We start from the raw sequence: 10,312 nt of genomic DNA, 5'->3' as shown, positions 1-10,312 counted from the left end.
TGACCGACCTAATATAATCAAGTGTAGTCGATATGATCAAAGTGGAGGAACTAGAGAAGTAATATAGCAATCACTAATTAAGGAAAGCAAACAATAGCCACCTGGGAAAACAAGGAAGACTGCTCGGTGGTTCAACTTAATAGTGGACCATAAACCAGCAGAGAGAATGTCTTTTCTTCTAAACACATTAGTGGACCATAAGTCAGCAGAGAGAATGTCTTTTCTTCTAAACACATTAGTGGACCATAAATCAGCAGAGGGGATGTCTTTTCTTCTAAACACATTCGGCCTTAGCCTGCAAAACCACGATTATTGTACAAACAGAAAAGTTCAGATAAGAGCAAGAGTTATAACCACCATGGTTTAAGAAACGAAGAGATATATCAGGGAACGACCAATTGCAAAGAAAACAGATAAAGAGTCAACTAAAAATAATGGTGGCCAAAGAAAGATCGGGCTGTAGGGTAAGATAACGACCAAGGACAGGCTGTAAAAGGGAGATAAGGATCTTGAGATGTGAGGCTGAAATGTACATAAAAGATTGTAAGCCCAAGGGCTCTTTGGAGTGTTCCGGACGTTCCCGACTTTATCGCTTGTACTGAGAAATAAAGTCTATTGCTTGGAAGATCGCTGCTCAGACTCTCTGTTTTAAACCGATGTGAACGAATTGTCGTCCTGGGGAACCACGACAAAATTGGCGCTGCTTAGCAGGGTTGGTGAGAGATCGCCCAGAAAAGCATCTGGAAGGAGTGGCGGAGACGGTGGTCCGGCCGGAACCGAGAAGTCCCCAGCCGGCCTTCTGTCAACAAGGTAAGCAGACTTGCATGCATGTAAATCCTTGTTGTCAGAAAGGGGTTTTCTCGAGGCCCGGTGCGCCCGGCTCTCTGCTGGTCCTGGATCTCCCCAACCCAAAAAGATATCCTGCACAGGTAAAACCAAATTGTGTAAAAATTTTGAGAGACTGAGTCTGATCCGAAGAGCAGAATTTTTGCATGCAAAAGCGCGCTGCGAATACTGTATTGTCTGTGAATGGGTAAAAAGTGAGACGGGAAAAAGGCTGAAAGCTAAAGTAATGCAATTAGGTTAAGTCAAGCGGTTTGGAGCGGGTTTTTCAGGTCACGACTTGCCCAGAAGAGAGTAAGTGTGGGAAAATCTGCCAGTCCAAACCTACCCAGGACCTCGGGTAAGGGACGTCAACCGAGAGGGAGAGAGATCAGTGAGAGATCACTCTCTGACCTAATACAGTAGTCAAAAGCACAGGAGTGGATTTTAACCACAGGAAAGGGGAGTAGCAGCTAGAATAGAGGAAGTAAAAGACCAATTTGAACAAACTGGTCTGAGAAAACAGCGTGAAGGACAGAAATAAGAGAGAGAGTCGGAATATAGGTAGGGTAATAACTAACAACTTGAAAAATTACCCTGACAAAACTGCCTGGTGACAAGATTGAAAATAACTAATCTTTGAATAATAACAAAAACGGAAGCAACACTGGATTGGAAAAAGATTACACACATAATTAACTTAGAGGAGATAAAGAATGAGTGGCCGTATGTAAATTGGGAAAGAGTAGTCGATAGGAATTGGATAGACGAAATAAAATTGGAAACCCTAGAGAAATTAATAAAGGGATCTGACCGGTACAGGATTCTTATACACATAGACGAGCAAGTGAAAACCTACTACCCTCTGGCCCGGGAGAGGAAGATAGTGCCGGGACAGGGGACTACGGGGAAGTGGATATCAGGACCCCGGTTAGAATTACAGATAGTGGCAAAAGAAATCCAAAGGAAAGGTAAACAGGGGACTGAGCACGGAAAAACAATACAGCAAGTAATAATCACTGTAATACCTAACTCTGACGGACTAAGTGACAAAAATTGCGACAGTGATCCAAAAAGACGAGTAATGGTGCACCAAGTTAAGACACCAGTGGAGATATTAGGGGATAAGTTCCCAGCCCTTAGGGGAGATATAGAACACGTCTCTAAAAAATGGGCCAAAAGAACAAATAAGACCAATACACAGTGGCCGGAGGAAGGCACATGGTCCATAGAGAGGTGTGAGGACCAGAAGGGAATGATAAAGAACTATAAGATTAAGGATAAATCGAGCAAAAGAAGGGAGAAGCGAGAAAAGGAGTTAGAGATATTAGCCCTATTCCAACAAGAAGGGAAAGAGAGAAGAGGGGTATGGAGGGGAGGTAGAATGCAGATGCCAGTACAACTTGAGGAAAAAGCAAAATTGGAAGATCCAAACGTAGCCCCACCCCCCTACTTAGAGAAACAGAGCTCCACGGGACTGTACCCAGTTATATCAGGCAAAATGAATTTTGAGGGAGAATATGACATAGAACAGATGACGAAGGTGGAGAAGGGACACGGAGAGGGACATTTTAATAGACCCACTGACCAACTCCATGTTCCGGGCTGCAATCCTAGAGGGCTTGCCAGCCCCAGCTAAGACAAGGCTGGAGGAAGTGGTGGGCTTGGACTCAAAAAATTACCGAGAGTTTGTGGATTATGTTGCCCATGCAGTAGAGAGACATCGCAAAGATGAAAAGAATGCAGACAAACAGCTGAAGGAGGTACAACGTAAACTCCTTCAGGCACAGTTGGAGGAGATCAAAAGCAAGGATAAACTGAAGGCAAAAGAGGATCTCGCACCCAGAAAAATAGCACCAATGATGGTGGAGCAAAAGCCAGAGGAAACACCTGCACTAATCAAAGGGGGGAGCGGAATTGGAGGCCAGCCCGTCATAACCTATAACATTTCTGCCTTCCCACTGTCCATGAACCCAGGAGCCTATGGCCTAAATTATCAAAACCCATACGCCCTGCAAAGTCAGACTGACTGGAATAGAAATGGGAAAGGACAGGGAGGTGGTAGGCCACCCTATCAGAATCAGAGAGGACAGGGACAGGTTAATCATCAGACTCCGAGACAGGGACCACTGCCTGGCCCTTCAGGTGTGTGTTGGGGGTGCGGGGAGGCAGGGCACATAAAAAGGAATTGCCCGCGGAATTTCCCCAGACAGGGAGAAAACCAGCAGCAGACAGGCCAACAACTGATCCAAGGATCGCCAAACAGCATCCCGATGTTTCAAGGGCCGGTAAACCATCAGAATTCCCCATAGGGAGGCCCAGAGAACCCCGAAATGGTAGGACAGTACGTACAGATAACAGAAACTGCAGAGCAGGAACCTATAGTTAACGTTAGAGTAGGAGGGATCGAGGTCCCCATGATGATAGACACCGGCGCCACATGTACGTGCATGCAAACGAAGTATGCGGATCACTTACCATTGTCAAACCAGTTTGTAAAAACTGTGGGGTTCTCGGGGAAAGTAATATTAGCTCGAATGACGACGCCGGTGCCTGTTACCATTGGAAATAAGACAACCCATGTACCTATTTTAGTATGTGATAAAACTCCTTTAAATCTATTGGGAAGGGATGCAATCCTAGGTTTAGGACTGAAATTAGAATGCACTGAACAAGGAATTGATTTGATGGGAATGTATCCACTTGAAATACCAGGAAAGGAAGGGGTTAATGTATATTGGTTGGGAGATATAGAGGAACAAGTTAAAAAACAGATATGGGAAGTTTGGGGAAAGCTTATAAACACTTGGGTTCCACAAGCCAAATGGCCAAGGACAGAATTACACAGTACAATGATATTTGATGAAGGGCAGGAACCTGAGATACAGGAGAAATGGGAAAGGGAGGCAGGACGAGAACAGGAAATAAAGTCAGGAAGTATTTTAATCGGACTAGAGGGAGTAGCCCTCACAATTGTTAGGAATGAATGGGTTAACAAATGGTTCTCTGTATCTGGGGCGGAGCCACATGTCACATTGAAAGTGAATCCGGGATACAGATCAAAAGACCTAGGACCAATGGTGTTGAGAGCACAAGATTTAGAATTTGTCCAGACAGACAATGTGGATATTTGGACGTCCAGCAATGGACAAATGACGAAAATAATTTTGGATGTTAAAATGCTTGGGAAACCGAAGCAGATAACAATAGGAGTGCAAATCGAGAAACAGGAACTGGAGTGGAGAGAGAGGTTAGAGCAGGATTTGAACTCTCTCCCGCAGGAGTTGTGGTCCAGACAGGACACGGATGTAGGGAGGGTCAAAAACGCTAATCCAGTTGAAGTCAGATTAAAGATAGGACGTCAGGGGCCGTATAGGCCGCAATACCCAATCAAGACAGAAGCAATTGAAGGAATTAGAGGGACAATTAAGGGATTGATAGAAGCAGGGGTATTAAAAGAAACCCGGAGCAGGTGTAATACACCGCTACTACCAGTGAAAAAGGCGGACGGAGAAAAATGGAGATTGGTGCATGATCTAAGGGCAATTAATGAGGTAGTGGAAGATATGCCAGCAGAGGTTCCAAACCCTTATACCTTGATGACAAATATACCACCTGAATGTAGATGGTTTACTGTAATAGACCTATGTTCGGCATTTTTTAGTGTGCCACTAGCTCAAGAAAGTCAGTATCTCTTTGCATTTACGTACGAGGGGAAACAATACACATACAATAGGATGCCCCAAGGATTTAAACATTCCCCACATGTATTCAATCAGGTGTTGAGAGCAGATTTAGAAGGAATACAGTTGGAAGGAACACTGATACAATATGTGGATGATTTATTATTATGCACAGGAACACAAGAACAGTGCAGGAAGGATAGTTTAAAACTATTGGAAAGACTAGCAGAAGGGGGCCATAAAGTTTCCAGGAAAAAGCTGCAGCTGTGCCAGAAAAAGGTAGAATACTTGGGAAGAGAAATATCAGCAGGACAGAAGGAGATAGCTTCACAGCAAATAGAAGCAGTACTAAAAGTTCCGAAACCACAGACGGTGGGACAAATGATGACATTTTTGGGAATGACAGGATTCAGTTCAGAATGGGTGGAAAGCTATGCCGAAAAAACGCAGGCACTACGAAAGATAATGAAGGAGGCAGGGTGTGACGAATTAAAAGCCAAACTAAAATGGGATAAAGATGCTTCAGGCGCATTTGAAAATGTGAAAAGAGAAATGGCACAGGCACCAGCATTGGCCTTACCGACCTATGACAAGCCCTTTGACTTATTTGTGAGTAACAGAGAAGCTGGATTTGCTACAGCAATGTTAATGCAGGAAAATTGCAAGGGTAGACAAAGGCAGGCTGTAGCATATTACAGTACCAAGCTAGACGACGTAGCGATGGGATACCCTCCGTGCTATCAAGGTCTGGCAGCAGCTTGGTGGGCGTACGAAAAGGCAGCCACGGTCACAATGGGATATCCGATAAACATACATGTATACCATAAGGTAGCTGAATTGATTGAGCAAGGAAAATTTGTGCTGACACCTGCTAGGATCCATCATTATCGAATGCTAACCACATTTCCAGATATCACGATTATAAAGTGCAACAGAGTAAATCCAGCTGATTACATGCCATTACCTCATGAAGGAGAAGAACATGAATGCTTAAGAGAAGCAAAAACATTTATGAAACTGAGAAAAGATTTAAGAGCAGAGGGACTAGTGACAGAAGGGAAAAGGATACTGTATGTAGATGGCTCATGTTACAGGGATCACTTAGGAAACCACGCAGGCTATGCCATAGTTGAACAGAAAGGGGAAACACTTGAAGTCATAGAAGCAGAGAAATGTGAACAGCCCTGTTCAGCCCAACTGGCAGAACTTAAAGCATTGACCAGAGCATGTGAGCTAGCAAACGGGGAAGCATTGGAAATTTATACTGATTCGGCCTATGCCCACGGGGTCTGCCATCTGTTCGGGGCAATATGGAAGCAAAGGGGATTTATGAAAAGCGGAGGAGGACCAATACAACACGAAGGTCAAATCAGGGCTTTAATAAGGGCCATGATGGGTCCAAGGGAATTAGCCATAATTAAGTGTCAGGCGCATAAAAAGGGAGCAGACAGCATCACACAGGGAAACACCAAAGCCGACAAGGCAGCTAAAGAAGCGTCAGGATGCATTGAGGCTACGATAGCCCCAGTAGAAATAGCAAGGCCACACCCAGGGCCAGGTACGGGGGATATCGAACCTCAGATCACATTAGAGGATGTAGCACAGTTACAGGAGGAAACCTCTGTAGCTGAAAAGGCAATGTGGAAAGATAGAGGAGCACTACAGGGACAACAGGACAGGATATGGAGAAATGGGGAGGGATTGGTCATAGCACCCACATCATTACTAACCGTACTAATTAGCGAAGCGCATGGAGTGGACCACTGTGCAAGAGGAGAAGTGGCTAGAAAGATCAAGAAGGAAGGATTCTGGTCACCATACCTGCAAAACTCGATTGACTACATACTGAGTCAGTGTGAGGTGTGTGCTCAGAATAACATCAGGAAGGGCATTACTGCCCCAATAGGGCATATACCCATTCCTGAAGGACCATTTAAACATCTATGCATGGACTATGTGGATATGGGAAAGGTGGTGAGGGGGAAAAGATACATGTTAGTGATTATTGATAGATTCAGCAGATGGATAGAAGCAACGCCATCCAAAGATCAAGGATCTGGAACGGTGATTAACTTCCTGTCAAAAGAAATTATCCCAAGATTTGGCATACCCACGCAATTAAGTTCAGACAATGGATCCGCTTTTATAGGAAGGGCACTGAGAGAGACACTCTCGGCACTCCGAATAAAGCAGAAGTTTGGATGCGTATATCACCCTCAATCCCAAGGAATGGTGGAGAGAGCAAACGGGACCCTTAAGGCTAAAATAAGCAAAATTTGCAGTGAAACAGGGAAAAACTGGATAGATGCTCTGCCATTGGCTCTAATGCAATACAGGAGTCAGGAAAACAGAATCACACATTTGAGCCCACATGAAATGATGACAGGAAGAGTAATGCCGGTACCTAAGATCAGGGGATCAGGAGGTCCTACGCTAGAATGTTTAGATCAAAGCACAAAAGAATATATACAACAATTAACTGTTATACATAGAACTATATTTGAACAGGAAAAAGCCAAGGAGGAGGAGAATCTGGTAACAGAACATCAGATCAAGCCTGGAGATCGAGTATACATCAGAACGTTCCGGAGACGTTGGAACGAACCGAGACGAGAAGGACCGTTTGAAGTCACCAAAGTGTCTCCCACGGCTTTGCAAGTAGAAGGCAGTACACTGTGGTATCACTTAAACCATTGTACCAGAACGGTACCAGGGGTGGGGGAGAGAAGGGAAATTGAAGAAGTACACAGAGTGGATAGAGGTGATAGCGAGGAAGAAATAGAAATACACGGGGAGAATCGTGGGGAGGAGGAACAGGGCCAAGGAAGAACAAAAAGCATAGAGGATGATGAAAGTAGTTCTGTACATGAGCTGGCTGATGATACAAATGCCCAGCCTGAGCCTATTAGTCAAGGTGCCGAGGGAGGTGAGGACAGGGAAGGGGCCCCATTCCCCACCTGGGAGTTGGAAACTATTTCCCTTAGGAACTTCCGTGACCCATAGAAAAGGAGAATGGGATACAGAAGACATAAGGGTGCAAAATCAGGAAGATAGAGTATTAAGACGAATAAAACGTGAACGATTAGTGAGCACAAATACTATTTGGGAAAAAGCGCAGAAAAACAAATGGTGGAAATGGGCTGAGTATACAGGTCAGAGAAACAGTGATGGGAAAGAGTGTGTAGTATGTGCATCAGAGAAACCTAACACCCAAGTAACTGCTATACCATGGGGATCAGGAGACTGTAGAACCAGGAAACAAAGCTGGAGAAAGGAAAATTGCCGTCCATATACCACATATATACGGTATCATATGATAGGGAATCGGAACTACTCGTATGAGAATATAGACTGTTCCGGATCCGCATGTGATAACCTTTGTAAAGGTGAGCCGCCGTTGTGTCAATACCACTGCATCCTGTTTGCTGGGGTAAAAAAGGGCATCTACAACTTGACCCACAGATGTCCAAAGTGGCCAAAAACGGCAGTGGACGCGGTCCCAAAGGAATGGAGTGTAGAGCCCAACTTACAAATCCGAGATTGCTATTGGAGGGAAAGTAGCACAGGAAGTAGTGTGGGAAATTACACAGGAGAGTGTGAAAGGATTTGGAATATAACCGATGCTCTTTATCTGATCCTCTCAGGAGGGGGATGGGCACCCCCTCCTTATGTGTTAGACTATCAAGAAAATCAACTGGCCGATCTCTGGTGGCTTTGTGGCCCGGAGAAAGGGCTATTGGCAAAATTACCACAGAATTGGAAAGGACTATGTGCTCGAGTTATGCTTGCCCAGAGCATTGTGATACTACCGGTGGAAAGAAAAATTAAATCACAAAAAGTTAAGAGGGCATATACCCCTGACCCTACGATAAAATTGGACGCAATCGGACAGCCCCGCGGCATCCCGAATGAGTTCAAAGCTAGGAACGAAATAGCTGCAGGGTTTGAATCCCTCTTTGTTTGGATCACACCCAGCAAGAATACTGAGTGGATCAATTACATCTATTATAATCAGCAGAGGTTTATTAATTATACGAATGATGCCCTGGAGGCCTTAGGAGAGCAGTTGGATGCGACCAGCAAAATGGCGTGGCAAAACCGACAGGCGTTAGATTGGCTCCTGGCAGAGAAAGGAGGGGTGTGTGTTATGTTTGGGGATCAGTGCTGCACATTTATCCCTAATAACACTAATCCAGAGGGGTCATTTACACAAGCCATGAATAAGTTAAGAAATCTTAAGAAAGAAGTGAAAGAAAATGCTGGGTTTGGGCATGAGGTATGGAGTTGGCTGGACAGAATATTAGGAAGATGGGGGGCGTGGTTTGCCAAAGCTGGAGCTGTAGCAATCGCAACAATAATCATTCTGGGATTGATATTTTGTTGTTTTTTACCCGCCCTGAGATCCTTCCTTACCAGAGTGGCAGCGCGGCAGATGGTGACGCGGGTGCTAAGCAGCTCACGCTCGAGAGAAAAAACAGAGGAATGGGAAAATCTTGAGCCGCCCCCGCTGAGTGGATTCACAATGACCTTGGTCGAAGTTGAAACTCGTCACTCTGTAAAATAACTACAATAGTGGAAGATCACCTTGTGGAAACAACAGCACCTTGCTGAAGTCCGCACGAAACCAGGAGAACTTAGTCTGTACACAGGAATCAGTCTTTTTCCCTTCCCTAGACAAGAGTGGGAAGGTTTTTGGCTGATGACTGTCAGGGGCAGGCAATCTGGAGGAGCAACCCAAAAATCAGAACCGGGATAGACAAATTATGATAAAGTTAGAATAGGGACACTGATCCCTGACCAAAATATTCGGCTCCTCCACATCGCCTGCAAAAAGTGATTAAAATAAAATACAAATGGGATTGAGCGAGGGGATTATTTGAGCTTGGTAATTGGGATGAGGCTAGGGAATAGCCTCAAAGGGGGGACTTGTAAGGGAAATTGTACTGGATATTGTATGAGTTTAGTATGGAATTCAGATTCATAGGTTTTAGTGAAATAATAAAGCAGATTTAGATAAGTAGTGAAAATGGATATGTAACCTAAAGTAACTTCGTGTGACCTAATATAATCAAGTGTAGTCGATATGATTAAAGCGGAGGAACTAGAGGAACTAAAGAAGTAATATAGCAATCACTAATTAAGGAAAGCAAACAATAGCCACTTAAGAAAACAAGGAAGACTGCTCGGTGGTTCAACTTAATAGTGGACCATAAACCAGCAGAGAGAATGTCTTTTCTTCTAAACACATTAGTGGACCATAAATCAGCAGAGGGGATGTCTTTTCTTCTAAACACTTTCGGCCTTAGCTTACAAAACCACGATTATTGTACAAACAGAAAAGTTCAGATAAGAGCAAGAGTTATAACCACCATGGTTTAAGAAACGAAGAGATATAACAGTGAACGACCGATTGCAAAGAAAACAGATAAAGGGTCAACTAAAAATAATGGTGGCCAAAGAAAGAGCGGGCTGTAGGGTAAGATAACAACCAAGGACAGGCAGTAAAAGGGAGATAAGGATCTTGAGATAGGAGGCTGAAATGTACATAAAAGATTGTAAGCCCAAGGGCTCTTTGGAGTTTTCCGGACGCTCCCGGCTTTGTCTCTTGTGCTGAGAAATAAAGTCTATTGCTTGAAAGATCGCTGCTCAGACTCTCTGTTTTAAACCGATGTGAACGAATTGTCGTCCTGGGGAACCACGACACCCTCCTCCATCGTGGGACTGGCAGTGGGATCTTGCTGTGCAGAATTACCTTCATTGTCATTTGAATCATTCATTCATTGACTAAGGGAGGGTGGGTGTGTGAT

The sequence above is a fragment of the Mustelus asterias genome, unplaced genomic scaffold (genome assembly GCF_964213995.1).
Source record: "Mustelus asterias unplaced genomic scaffold, sMusAst1.hap1.1 HAP1_SCAFFOLD_260, whole genome shotgun sequence".
Classification (NCBI taxonomy): domain Eukaryota; kingdom Metazoa; phylum Chordata; class Chondrichthyes; order Carcharhiniformes; family Triakidae; genus Mustelus; species Mustelus asterias.
Note: the sequence above shows the minus strand (reverse complement) of the source record.